Source organism: Camelus dromedarius, chromosome 13, assembly GCF_036321535.1.
Source record: "Camelus dromedarius isolate mCamDro1 chromosome 13, mCamDro1.pat, whole genome shotgun sequence".
NCBI classification, from domain to species: Eukaryota; Metazoa; Chordata; class Mammalia; order Artiodactyla; family Camelidae; genus Camelus; species Camelus dromedarius.
The window spans coordinates 5,273,807-5,289,069 of NC_087448.1; positions in this window are offsets into that span (position 1 = coordinate 5,273,807).

Here is a 15,263-nt window from a genome sequence, read left to right on the forward strand (position 1 = left end):
TGAAACTACAGTGCTTGGCAAAGAGAAAGTGACCTTACCCATAGAATTAGGTTTTGTTGACATGATCTGGTTATCTTACTAAGATAGGTGCCTTTTTCTGCATTCACAATAACCTCTGTTACTCTGATTATTTTCATATTGCCTTGTTCCCATCAGGAGAACACATAAATAATGAGAAACAGAGGATTCAGGGGAAATGTCATATTGTGTAGTTTTCTTGTGCAAATTTCCTCTTCAGTCAGTGCATGCTCAGCTGGAAGAAATAATTTGTCAAATATTCTTCCCCACCAAACAGTGGTGATACTCCCTCAAAAAACGTTCACACTAAAGCCATCCATTAGTTTTGTGCTGACAGCACAAGTCAATCCAGTGTCCCTGGACCCTGAATTACTCTGAGGAGTACAGTCAGAAGGAGCAAGACAGACTTCTTTTTGCAATGTCATCCATCAGTCTAATAGCAAAGCAGGTGTATCCATTTTATTGCAGATAGTTTCCATCCAGCTTCCTGCTTTCCTCCCCGTGGTGTTGGTTCTCCTCCTGCCTCTAAAATGGCTGCCAGCACCTCCTAAGGGTGTGTGCTTCTTCACTGGCATCCGATGAGAGAGTGAATATATTTCCCCAATATTTTTGGCTTAGGAAATTTCTGATTGGACAGGTCAGGTCACTTGCACACCCCTGAACCAAACAGTGTGACCAAGAGAAAACAGTATGCTAACTGGCTTACCTAGGATCTTACGATTGGAGGACTAAAACACAAAAAAATCTCAAGTTGAGGAGAATTGGTTCTTTGAGCAAAATTCACCTACTTCTGCTACAACGCTGGGAGATGCATGCTGAGAGGCAACAATAAACACATCCTGGTTATAAACCAGATCTGGCAGTGCCAGACACTCCACTTTTTTGTTTCATCATATCAGAAAATCTGCTGTGATTCAGAGCTCACCCAGTAAACACATATCCTTTTGATGGCAGTTATTGGCAACATAACTAACAGCAGCTATGCCCAAGTTGCCCTCCTTTGAACCTCTAGCCACGTGCATGTCCAAGGCTACAGAGTTAACGTTATGTATATTTCTTTGCCTCCTCACATGCCATCACAATCAAATATTTCTTGAGAGCCTGTTGTGCTGGAAAAGATGGACATGAACAGATTTGTAGAATGTAGTTCTTGTAGGACGTTAATATCCTCACTAAGTCTTGAAGGATGAATGGGGAACATCTCTGCAGACAATGGGAGAAAGGCTTCAAAGTGGAGTGAAGAGCAAGCCAACAAGAAAAATAAAACAGTGTGGAATTTCCGGAGAACTGCAAGTCACTCTGCGGCCTGACCCAAGGGTGTGATGGGATTAGAAGAGGCAATGGTTGGTAGGCATTAGATCTGGAAGGGTCCTGTGTTACCCAAGGGAAAGCTGGAGACATATTTTGTCACGAGTGAAGCACCACTGGGAGAATTTTCAAGGGAACCTGCGTTATTGTTTTCACCTAAGAATTCATTTTGGCAACAGTGTGGAACATCATCTGGGAATAGAAAGAACATCAGTGAGGCAGGGTGGAAGCTATTTCCAAACTCCAGATGATGAAATCCAAACCAAGGAGATAGAAGTCCCAACAGATGCAGGTGCTCTTTAATACACAGATTCTGTAGGGCTTGGGAGAGAATTAAATATAGTAGGAAAGAGGAAATGAGAAGTAGGAGAGCGTGACCTGGTTTTCTTAGTCTGCTGGTGTGAGTAGGGGTAGTGCATTAATAGAAACAGGAGATTCTAGTTGAAGGAAAGGCTTGGCGGAGGAATGAATTTCATTTTAAATATGTTAAGTTTGAAGTGTGTGAGGGATTTATGTCGGGGGGTCTAACAGGCAGCTGAATACCTTTGTCTGGAACTCTGTAGAAAAGTCTAGGTGTCAAATATCTGCTTGTGAGTCGCTAGTTTATATGCAGTGGTTAAAACAATGAGAATAAAAGAGATCATGGAGGGAGGTGTTTTGAAGGAGAAGTAAGCAAATAGAAGACATTTGGATAACGCTAGGTACTTAAGGAATGAATTACAGACAGGGAATCGGCCAAGGAACCGGAGAATAAAAGGTCAGGGAAATAGGAGAGCGACCAGGAGAGAATACCTGATGGAAACTAAAGGAAGAATCTATTTGAGGAGAAGGGCTTGGTCAGCACTGGAATATACTGAACACACACCAAGTAAGACACATGGCAGTGTGTTTGCCGGATGCTGCCGTGGCCATTTCTAGTCATTAAGAGTTTGCAGTCAGAATTTCTTTTGAAAGTAGCATTTTTAACTGAATATTTTCTTTTTCTTTTTTTTAAAGATGACTTATTGATTCTTAGAATCACACGGTATTGCAACTGGGATTTCTTCAGCGATCGGCAGGTCTCATTCTTTACTGGCACACATCCAAATTCTGCAGTGCAGTGTCAGGACCTACTCAGGGTTACACTTAGCTGGCAACCGTGTCAGGACCAGAATTTCATTATCTTGATTTCAGTTCATTTCTAGAATCTTTAATCGCTCACCCTCCAAACACAAGCTATACTTTTAGTTTTTAAAGCAGATAAGTTCTTTTGTATCAAGTCTTCCACTTTTTTTTTTTTTTTTGTCCTTTCATTTTTATCAGCTATCAGTTCTTCCAGGCAGCCTTTCCTTTTCTCAGCCTGGATATCATGAATACCCATCACTTCTCTCATCAGCATCATTGATTCCCATCACCTTTTTATTTCCGTCACTTCTCCCTGCCCTTGAGACCTACACATCAAGAACAGTCCTCTGATCTCTTCTTTTGGTGTCCACGCCCACATTGCTGAACATAGTGCTGCAGTTCTGGAAATTGGTTCTAGTCCTAATTCTTGCCATCTAAACCCTTCTTGAGTGCACAGTGCTGTGCAGAAAATATTTTCCTATCCTTGGTCAGTATTTGCTGTGATTTTTCCCATGTGTTTATATCTTCCCTAGTTTTTTAGGTCAATTTCAAAGCTTTTCTTTCTGGGATTCAGAATGCATCTCACTGAGATAGTAGTAAGCACTGTTACATAGGAACCCTCTCAACTGTGTTGCTGCCACCTACGGACATGCCTAGAAACACACCGATTTACATCCTCCCCTTTCCTTCTGTTTCACCCCCTCTTCACTGTCCAACGTCAATCTCAGTCTCTCTCACTGTTTGAAGAATCTTGCTTCAGCAGGCTTTGCCCTTCCCTCCTAGATCACCAACATCTCACACTCTACTGGGTCTTTTCCCTCGTTAGCAACCATTTTGTAAATGTAAATTTCTACAATGTAATGTTATCTCTAAGTTATCACTCTTTCCTTCTTTTTTCCTCCTCCTGCTCCTTTCCTTTCTACCCCCCTTTCCTTCCTTCTTCTTTCTCCTCTCCCTCCTCTCCCTCCTCCTCTTCTTCTTTGTCTCCTCCTTCTCCTTCATCTCCTCATTCTTTTCCTCGTCCTCCTTCTTTTCCTTCTTCTCCTCCTCCTACCTCATTTCTCCTCCTCCTCTCCCTCCTCCTCTCTCTCAAGGACCACGCTTCTGAAAGGAGTCTCTTCTCATTGTCTCAACTTTCTCACTTCCAAGTCACTCTTCAGTTCATTGAAGTCCACTGCAAATGACCGCTACTTTCATTGTTAAGTCCAAGCTGACATAGATCCACAAATCCTGACCTGGCAATGTGGTTTTGATCTCTGGTTATCAGACAGTCTTTTGACAGCAGTGAAATTAGTCAAAGCCAGTGGTTTTTAACTCTGCACATTAGAATTATCTGGAGAGTTAAAAATACTTACTGATGCTCAGGTCCCACAAGACCAATTAAATGATAATCTATTTTGGGTGGAATCCAAGCATTAGTGCTTTTAGAAATTTTTCCATGCCATCCTAATGTTCAGTAAAGTTGGAGATCTTATGATCTAAACATTAATATGGGATAAAGTGAGGAGACAAATTATAACCATTCCTAAGCAGAGGATTACATGACATTCAATAAATTTTCCAATGAGGAAAGGGGAGATAGAACTTAAAGGAAAAGAATTGTGTGTGAAAATGCACAGGTAATTGGGTTTGGAAGTAAAAATGGAAAGGCAGGACCATGTAATATTTTCTTCTGGCTCAAAAATGAGGAGAATCCATAGGAAGAGAAATGTTCTTAAGGAAGAACAAAATTTCAGGCAATGTAGAGTGATAGGGATCTTTTCATAAAGTTTGAAAAGGCAGAACATTTCCTTCATAGTGGAATAGACTCCAGAAGTCACAAATAAAAAATAGTGAATGGGAGCTAGTCTGTAGTGGAAAGATCACCACGAAAGAGAACAAACAGGTTTATGAGTAGGGGCTGTAGCGTTTGGAGCTTTATGTTTCTATACAATGGGACCCACTGTTGCTTAAGTTCTAATCCAGATGTTACTCTGTTGTGCAAGTTAAAGACATTGGAATTCCCTCTTCCATCACGGAAAAGGGCAGATCTCTAAAGGAGTAGTGGGGACTGCATGGGAATGCAAGTGAAAATGGTATGGGAGAGCCATGAAGGCCATGGGTCATTGAGTGCGGAAACCTTACAATCTCTCATCAGGAGCAAACTTCCATAAAAACAATTTTGGCAAACACCTGCTGCAACAGGGATTTGGCCTAATATAAAAGTATAAAATAAGAATTTTCCACGTAAGATTGCTGACACTGTGTGTGTGTGTGTGTGTGTGTGCGTTTGTGTAGACTAATGGATGGCAAGACTAGGGGATTCAAAAAGTAAAGTGTTAGCAGAACTTGGACACTGAATTTGGAATATACCTGAATAGGACTTTTCTTTCTCACACCTGTCAAAGTGTCTTTTCAGAGTTCTTGGTGAGAATCCTTCCCTGAAGGCTGTGCTCACAACTCCATCATGAAGTGTTCACCATGAGTGTATATAGATGGGGCTTAAGTAATCATGGGAATTTGTATTTACAGAGCCTGTGCAGCAGGCACTGCACTCAGGGCTTTATGAGACATTCTTAAATTAGTATTATAATAATATACTTACAGCTTTCATGTCCTAGTGGGATAATTCACTCTTACTTAATGTCTTTATACTTTTTGTATAATCTTGTTTTAAAGAACCTTTCAAAATGTAATTAATATTTATTTTTACTGAGTATCAGTACGATCTGAGCCCCCCAGTCAAAAGGCTTGTGATCAAAATTGGCTAAAACTTGTTAATAACATGATTTTCTGACTGTTGCTTTAACAACTTTTATTTTGGGTTGAGATGTGCTATATTTTACAGTTGTGTTTTGGGAAGTGACTGAGGGTGACAGGAATTAATTGACAACAAGCTCCAAGTAGAATTTTTATGTTGGAAGTTAGGAAATCCAAATTCCTGAAACACAGCAGTATGTAATAATTTCGTATGGATGGTGATGTATTGCTTTGTGCTGAAATTTTCCAGCAGACTTCATTATAGAGTTAGGTTTTTGCACTGTATCTTAGTAGATCAGTAATTTTCAATGGGAGTAATTTGGGGAAAGATATCGTAGATGAAGTCTAAAAATTCACAAATATTTAGTGTATTTCCAATAACCTGAGTTTATTGAAATGGAGCTGCCACAGAAGTGTGAATGAAAGTTAAGGTCAGAAAGTGGTTAAATAATGCATTGCAGTGTCTCTAAAATAAGATCAAGAAATATGAGCTCTGTAGGCAGTGGTGAACCCCTGAAAGATCCTAAGAATTTCTTCAGCAGAAGCAAAGTAGTGTTTCATTGCCAGTGACTTGGTACACATGAGGGTGGGTGGGAAGGCACCAGTTAGCTGGTTGTTGCAGATGTTGGTGCCTTGGGTGCGAGTTTAGTGTGCTGGCATGCGGGTGGATGTAAGAAAGTTCAAGAATGAACAGTTTTTAGCAATTTCATGAGAGGATGGAGGAGCATAAAAAAAAGTCAAAGATGACTCCAAGATTTTCATTCTGAATGTGACAGAGATCTGATGCCAAGTAAGTACACTTAATATAACTGAATTCTCCTGTGAAGAAGGAGAAATCGTTTTCATAATTTATTAAGTACTCAACTTCTCCGTGGATTTATTAACAAAACAGAAACAGACTCACAGACATAGAAGACAAACTTATGGTTACCAAAAGAGAAAGTAGGGGGATAATTTAGGAGTTTGGGATTAACAGATACGCACTACTATGTGTAAAATAGGTAAACAACAAGGACCTACTGTAGAGCACAGGGAACTATATTCAATATCCGTAATAACTGATAATGGAAAAGAATCTGAAAAAGAATAGTTACACACCCACACACACACATGCACAACTGAATCACTTTTCTGTACAACTGAAGCTTACACAACGTTAACTATACTTCAATTTAAAAATGATTTTTTTAAAAAGAGAGACTTCTCCAGGTTTTCTGGAGTATGCTGTTCTTAGGGATTTGATCGTTTGGGAAGATTGCATGAATGAATATAGAACCTCACTAGATTATGTATGTGATAGGTCCTATTTTCCAAATGGCTGATACAAAATTCAGTAAATGGTTTTCAGATTGAGAGTACTTGACATCTAGCTTTTATATTTAAAGACATACACTAGTATAGCGTCTCAGTTCATTTGAATATTTTGTGACATTTTCTCACAGTCATTACATCACATCTACATTCCTGCTGTTTCATATAACTCAACCCTAATTTTGAATATCGTGATTTAAATACTTAGGAAATATCATTAAAGAAACCTTGAAGTTCTAAGAAATGCAGTGATCAGTGTCTTTTAACTCAAGATCATATGTGAATAGTTTTCTACTCACTTAATTCCTCTTGGGATTTTGAAGTTAAGTTCACATTTTTTAAATGATGTAAAATATAGCTGCTACTTATCTAGACTGGTTACTAGAGATCTGCAGTGAAAATGCTTCTAAATTGTAAATTGCACCTATGAAATCAATATATTTTAACTGATATTTGAAATGCTTTGAGAATCTCACTTTTACTCTGGGTCACTTTATCAGGCAGCTTTGGATACTTTTGTAGATTGCCTTCTTTACCTGCACAGCTGCTTACAAATGATTCCCTGTAACAGTTAATTTTTATGTTTTCTATTTTTTATTACAGGGCTAAAGTTGTCAGGAGATTGCTTAATTTTTATAGCTTTCTCATTTGATATATTCATCATTATAAATTAGTTTTCAACAATTTTGTATCATGAGGTTATTTAATACATGGTTCTAACCTAAGAGGGTCTGAAGTCTAATACATTCTCATCAACCTGAGTCTGAAAGAATAAATACCGTACATATATGGAAGATCAAAGGACCAGAAATGAACTATTTTAGCCATCATATCCTACCAAACCTGATAGGGTACAGATTTGGGAGTTAGTATTGAGGAGACACTAACTCCTTTAACAAATCAAACGCCATGTTTTCAGTGAATTAACGTAATAAAATTCATTTCTCACTTATGTCAAATGGTCAGGTGTCCTTCAGTAGCTTAGAATTCTGTGATAGCTCTGTTCTTTTATATCAGCTTGGGAAGAGTGCCACTGCATTACTTGGTATATGTTTTTGTGCGCCCTTACTGTTAAAATTAAAGGGAAAGGCTAAGTGGTATGGGGAATACTAGGATATGTGTGCATCGGTTTACACAAATTATCTTCCTATCTCAGTGGCCTATAACAATAGAGTCTTATTTTCCATTCATGGGATATGTTGGCTACTGATCCACTAAGACTTTGGTCTCACTGTCTTCTTTACTCTTAGATCCAGGCTAAGTAGTTCCCCTACTTGGGACAGTGGTGTGGCGTTCTTATGGCAAAATACAGGAGAAACAGAGGAACTATAGACATCATTTCTGCTCATGTTTCCTTACCCAAAGCAAGTCACGTGGTCAAGTTTGGTGTCATCAGGCTAAGATGGTTTGATTTTCCTGTAGGACAAGGGAGCCAATACATTGACTCCATCATACAACTTACTGCAGTGGATTCATCTAAATAAAATATTTATTAACTCTGTTACTTAAACACACAAAACTTCTATATAATGGTTTCTTTTTGTATTATTTGAAATGCTAATACATAAAGAACAGTAAGAAGCATTTGTATTATGTCCTTATTCAAATTTTACTTTGTCTTTTATCTATTATGGAAATCCTCATAGTCTGATAGTGATCCCTTTTATTTATTTATTTACTTATTTATTTACTTATTTATTTATTTATTTGAATTCTTGACTAATGACAGTGGAGTCTACTTCAATTTTACAATTTTAAGAGTTTTGAAGTCATGGAGCAAAGTACAACACAATAAAATACAACTTTTATCTAAAAATAAAGAACTTTGGGGAAAAATCCAAGCATGCTTTTTTTGATTTTGGTATTTGGGAACACAAAGAAAATATTACAGGTAAAATAAAGGGAAAGTCACACGTGTGTTTTTTTCATTAAAGAATCATATTTGTCAGTGCTGTCCAGACCACATTCTCAGGTAATCTGAGAGCCATGCTACTCACGCTAATCGCTTTTAAGAGGGTAGCTCAACCCTTTCTTCACAAAGAAAGCAAGAAGTTCTCAACTTCCTTTCTGCCCCCTCACAAATCATCCTTTCTCCACACTTTTAATATTGAGCTCTGTAACATACCCCCTACCCCATTCTCCAAGGGTCTTTGCTAGGGGCTAACCATCTCTCCCATTTATCTTTTACCTGGTCCTATGATTATTCCAATGACGCTTTCACCCTGAAAGCAAGAACAGAACCTTCCCTTGAAACTGTAATCAGTGAGTATTTTCAGCTCTGTGGACCATATGGTTTCTATCACCCTGCTCAGCTGTGCCTTCCTAGGGATTATACATAAATACGTAAATGTATGGCAGGGGTATTTCCAATACAAGTCCATTCACAGAGACTGGTGGCCCCACGGCCCTACTGTTGACTCCTCCTCTAAACTCCTCCTGTACACTCTTCCAGTTTCGCTATTAAACCACTTTTTATTTTTTTTAGTCAGCCTTCTTAGAAAAAGATTGTAATGCTCATGGTCTCCATGCTCTCCCCCGTTTCATGCTTTAGAAATCTGCAGTCTGACTTCCACTTCCCATGTCCTGAAAGTTTCTTGGGAAGAGTGACTTTCTAATTGAGTAATCATGGGGAACTCCCAGTTTGACCCTTGCCATTTTTGGCTTCTCTTCTTTGGATTCTGTTAACAGCCTACCCTTGATTTCCCCCCGCTTTATGATATTTCCCCTCAGTATCTTTGTTGTGAAAAATGACTTTATTGGTAGATCCTAAACAACAACAACAAGAACAAAAAACAAGGAGTGACTAAAACAAACAAGATTGTTTTTCTGCCTATCCTGAAATCTGGAGTTAAGGAGCTTAGGGCTGGTAAAGCTATTTGACGATGTTGTCAAGAGATCTGCGTACTTTCCATCTTTCTGCTCCATCCTCCTTATCGTCTTGGCCTTTGTTCTCATGTTTGCTGCCTTGTGACAACTCTGCAGGATTGATATGCTATGGACGGACCTCTTGTCTAAATCCAAGACAGAGAGGAAGAGACAGAAACTAGTTCAAGTCCCCTCTGTTCCCTTTTATCAAGAAAGGAAACACAGTAGATTCTCCTTAGCTATCACTGGCCCAAATTATGACAGGCTTTGGCAGTCCGAGGTGAAAAAAAAGTTGGGATGATCAGTATTTTCAACAAGGCATATTGCCTTCCTTTTCAAAATTTGGTTTTCATCTGAAAGGGGCTGAATGAATATTGGTTAAACGGTTAACACTGTCTATCACGGTGAGCTGGGCAGGTTATTTTTCCTCCAGTAACACTGTAAGTGTTGGTGTTCCAGAAATGCGTCCTTTAATGGGTCATGCTATTTGTCTACATGCTGTTCCTGGACAGATCATAAACTATGGTAGCTTTAAGCATCACAAACACACTGCTGATGGTCAACTGTTTCAAGCTAAGACTCTAGCATCTTATGTCCGTCTTCTATGGGGTTTCACCTTCTGGTTTCCCCATGTGGTTTTCAAACAGAAGGTATTCTAAATGCGATGCCTTTTCTTTAAATTGCTATTTCTCATGTATCCCCACCTTGGTTGTAATACTATGAAACCAACCAACCAAGAAACTCAGCTTTCACCCCGTTCAACCCCCTACATTGCCAAGTCCTATTTATAAAGTCTCTGTCACCTCCCTTGAGGCTATTAACTCCTTTTCACACCCACTGTCATTCTCAAGACTGCTTTCTGGTTAAGACTTAATATCATTTCTCACTTTGTCAATTGAGGAATAAGTTCTTACTTGATTGGCTTGCTTCCTGTTAATGCTGCTGTCAGAAAAATCCTCCTAAGGTACAGATCATCTTCTAGCTTAAAATGCTGTGACGCTTGTCATAATTAACCACAGGCCACCCAGGCCATCCCTAAATTATCTCTTCCTCTGTGTCGCCGATGACTTTCAAATCCTTTCCTCCTTCCAGACCCATTCTTAGAAGTCTGTTGCAGGGGAGGGTATAGCTCAGTAGCAGAGTGCATATCTAACATGCCCAAGGTTTTGGTTCAATTCCCAGTTCTCCCATTAATAAATAAATAAATACATACATACCTAAATAAATAATCAATCTAATTACCTCCCCCCAAAAAATTTAAATAAAAAAAACTCTTTTTTTTGGTTGGCTAGATACATTTACCTAATGTCTACCTGGCATTTATATGCTCGTTTCTGTTGCCTCATTCCTCCATCTTTGCACCTTACTCACTGGAGTCTTCTCTTCCCTGAAAAGGATATTCACTTTGTGCTTTCAGGTCTTTGCATATTGCCCTCTGTCTGCCCATAAAACTGTCTGGATTGCTTGGAGAATTGTCCCCTTTCGAACTAGATGGCATTTGCCATGTCTGAGTAAGAGCTTTCAAGGCTGTGATATGGTTTTGCTCTCACACGTCTCCCTTTGACCCTGAGAACCACATGTTTCTAATAGAAGCTGCACCTTTGATCTGGATTCTAGGGTGGAAAGGCATGAGGAGCAAAACCATAGACAACCTGGAGCAGAAATAGAAAATGAAAGAGAAAGGAATGATCGTTGTAAGCCTCTGAGATTTGGGGGTTATTTAATAGCATACCCTAATCTTGGGAAAACTGACAAAAACAGATAATAATATTTGCATATGTAAATTCAGTTTCCATCTAGTCTCCTAGCTTTCTATTGATGTATGCAAGCAGGGAATGTTAGCATATTTCCACAGGAAGAAAAAAAGAAAAAAATAGTATCGCTACATCTCCTGAGATGTTGAGTAAATTACGAGCCTGGATTTCCTTCCTGTATAAGTCCTATTAGCTTCAATAATGCAGAAGTCTCTTCAGTTAGAATAAAATAAAAACTGAAAGCCTCACTAAATCCTACTCAGCACTCCATTTACCATGTGACTGTTGCTTAACAACTACTTATAATGAGTTTTACAAAGGAGTTTTCTTCTCTCCGTTTCCATTTCATCAGCTTTTATGGACTCCCCAGCCTTTACTGTGTTTCTGTCCTGGCTACGCACTTACACAGGTGCTTACTGATGTGCGTGCCTCTAACCAATGGACACTTTTTCAGTGCTCAGTTTACTAGAGGACCCATTAACCTTTAACTTTTTGGACCATTTCAGCCTTCATAGAACATTTCCATCTTTGGCTTTAGAGACCACAATTTAATCTTTTTTTTTTTTTTGCTTCTGTCCTCGATGGTCTCTACCTCTGAGTGTTATCTTTTCACAAATTAATATTTAATTAACTGGAGATTTAACTTTTTCACTTGGAGGTCTCCAGATATATCTCAAACTTAAAACCTCTGAGATAAATCATGATCCCCCACCACGATCAGACATCACTGTGAACCAGTATTCGCTTTTAGAACTTCATAAAATCATAGAGCCTGTGCTCCTTGGCCTGGCCTCTTTCATTCCGTGTAATGATGTAGAGATTCATCCTTATTGCTTTGGTTGTTTGCTCTTTTTTATTGTTGGATAGTAATTCATCGTATGAACAGACCTATTTTTGACTCTATGTAATAGAGTTCCATGAAAATTCATGTACATTTCTTTTAGTGGACACAAGGTTTAATTTCTCTTGGAGAAATACTTAGCAGTGAACTTTCTAGGTCATGTGGTATGTGCATGTTTAACTAGATAAGAAAATGCAAAACCTTCTCTGTGTGGTTGTTGTCAGTCTGGGATTTGACCCTACTTACAAGCTAATAAGTTAGTCTATCAATGTTTTATGGATGCAGGCAAAAAACAAGAGACTCCGGGGTCAGAGAAAAATGACTTTATTATCCACTGTATGTTAAGTGGCATAAATATCTTGTTTTTGTTGGTTTCTCTAATCCCCAGGTCCCACAGGGGTGACACAGAGGGCCCAGATGGATGCCTGAACATTACAGAGATTTGTGGAACTCTCTACCTTAAGGTAAGCAGTAAGTTTACACTTTACCTTGGATGAAAACCTTTCCTCATTCCTCAAAGTTGCTTTTTGTGAATGTAATTCTGAGAAATGGCTCAGGTAAAGACAGTGGTGAGGCCTTGTGTTCTGGCATACTCAGAAAATTTGTAGCCATAGGAGAGACCCGTGGGGGGCTGTCTCCCAATGGCTGTGTAACTTAGACTCTCATCAGCAATGTAAGACAACTCTTTGAGTCATCCTAATAGGTGAGTATTAATTTAAATTTCCTTGATATGTAATGCTATTGAATGTATTTTTATTTTGGCCACTCATCTCTCTTCTTTTGCAATGTATCTGTTCAAGAATTACTTTTTTCATTTTTTAAATTGGGTTTTTGTCTTATTATTGAGTTTAAAGTACTCTTTATATGTTGTGGATAGAAAAGTCCTTTGTCAGATGTATGCATTGCAAATAGATTTCTCCCAGTCTGTACCTTGCTTTTTTATGTTCTTAGTAGTCTGTTTTGAAGAGCAGGGTTTTCATCTCACTGAAGTGTAATTTTTCATTTTTTTAAGCTTAGTGCTTTTGTGTCCTGTGTAAAAAATATTTGCCTAGGCCAAGGGTCTGAAAATTTTTCTTCTACATTGTCTTTCAGAGGTTTTATAATAGAGTTTTTATATTTTCATCTATCTTGAATTTAAAATATTTTTATGTGGTATGAGACATGGTTGGAGTTCATATTTTCCACATGGATATACACTTATTCTCTCACCATTTATTAAAAACTGTTCTTTCCCCGTCCTCTCTCCCACTGAATTCTGATTCAAATAACAATATTTGTATACTTCAAAATTGTTGGTCTCTCTGTACTCTTTCATTGATGGGTATGTCTATCTTTATGCAATTACCACACTGTCTTAATATATTTAAAGTAAATATTCTAGCCAGGCAATATTTGATGGGTTACAATCCATTGAATTTCTCCTTATTACTACTACACTAATTACTATTATTATTACTAATAATTATTTGTAGCAGGAAGGCTAGTCCTTTAGCAGCTACTTCGTCATAATTTCCTCATAACGTAAGTGCAATTTTTCTTTTTACTGCCAGTTTGATAACATTTTTCTCCCCTTGGGAAATTAAAATTTCCTCAAATTATTCACTGTTCCATCCACTGAAATATGGAGGCTAATTCCCTCCTCTTGAAGGCAACTTCATGTCCAACAGAACTTGAGAAAAAATTATATTCTGAGACTTCCAAGATTAGGTCATAAGAAGTCTTGCATCTTCTTACCATCTCTCCTGGAACACTCTCTGTATAAGACGTGAGATGTCACATAAGAATTCTGACAAACCCAACACTGCCGCCTGGAGAGAACACGTGGAGGTGTTCTGATCTATAATTCTACCCTTGCTCTGAGTTCAGCTCTCCCACTTAGATGCTGGGTGTGTGAGAGGAGCCATCTTTGACCTTCCAGATCAGTCTGTCTGCCAGCTGAGTGTCAGAGTGACTTCTAGCAATGCCGTGTGGCATGGAAGGATCTATGGATTAACATATCTCTGCTAACAAGTGGAACAGAAGAAACGTTGTTACCAGCTGTCAGGTAGAAGTAGTCCTCATGTGCCAAATTTTGGTGGAAGTTTTCAGTGTCTGTTGTTAGGAGCTTAATATGGCCCTCCGCAGTTCTCAAAAGGAGTTCTCCAACATTCTCCAAAAAACATTGATTTTAAGGTAATTCAGATTCAAATCCAGGAATTTCCACTTGAAATCTATAAAGCATTAGGTCTTGTCAACTCTTCTGACACACTGTCTGGTCATCACTGTACCCAGGAGAACAAGCTACCAACCTACCGAGGTCATCCCATCTCTGCTGCCTAAAAGCTACAGTCATGCTGCTCAGCTTCCCCAGGTCACGTGTCATCTATAAAGTAACGATAGTGCTACCTGCCCCGACGAGGGAAGGTGAGGAGTCAATGAGACCACTCAAGTAAAGAGGTTAATGGCAGATGGCGACGATTTGCTTAATGGATGTTAGGTATTGTTCATATGAAGATTAGATAAGGAAAGGTAAAGGCCTGCATCACAAAAAAGGGTCCAATAAATGCCACATTCCTCTTTTCTTTCCCTTCTAGGACACTCTGAACATAAGGAATACAAGAGATTTCACAGTCCCAAGGAGACCACGGGTCACTAGTTACTTATAAAACTTAAGCTGTAGTTCTGACTCAAGTTGTAGCTGTTTTACACAATATAAAATATATTGAGACAGTAATTAGTTATTTACTAAACAATTTTATTTGTACAGATTTTAAATTCTGTCATTAAGAAAAAACATAAGACTGAACCACAAAAAGCTTATCATCACCTGTTTTATTCCGTATTAGAAAAAGGCTGCAATTTGACTACGGAATAAGGTATGACTGTTTAGTACAAAAAATGTTATTATATTTTAAAGAGTTACATAGTCCATTGTGACACAGAGATACATCGCAGGCACAATTTTATCAAAAATGCTACGGAAAAAAACGAGGCGAGGCGGTATAACGAAACGAAACACTGAATACGAATTTTCTTACAAAGAACCTTGTCAAAATGGTCTCATTTAGAAATGCACATTTATTTGACTGTATTTGCAAATCATGATTTTTTCCCCCTAAGTATGGAGTGTAGAAATGCTTTCCTACGCAGGAAGCTTTTGATTCATTTTGCTGAGCTTTAGGAAATACAGCTTAGCAGCTACCTTGCATGGAAACTCTGAGCTACAGCACCCACAGATTCAGCAGGGTCCGCCTTATACAGCGATTTTGATACTTCTACGTACAATTCGTACTTACAGCATTCAGCCAGTTACACCCCTGTCATCAAGGTACAGTGCTTAGGGC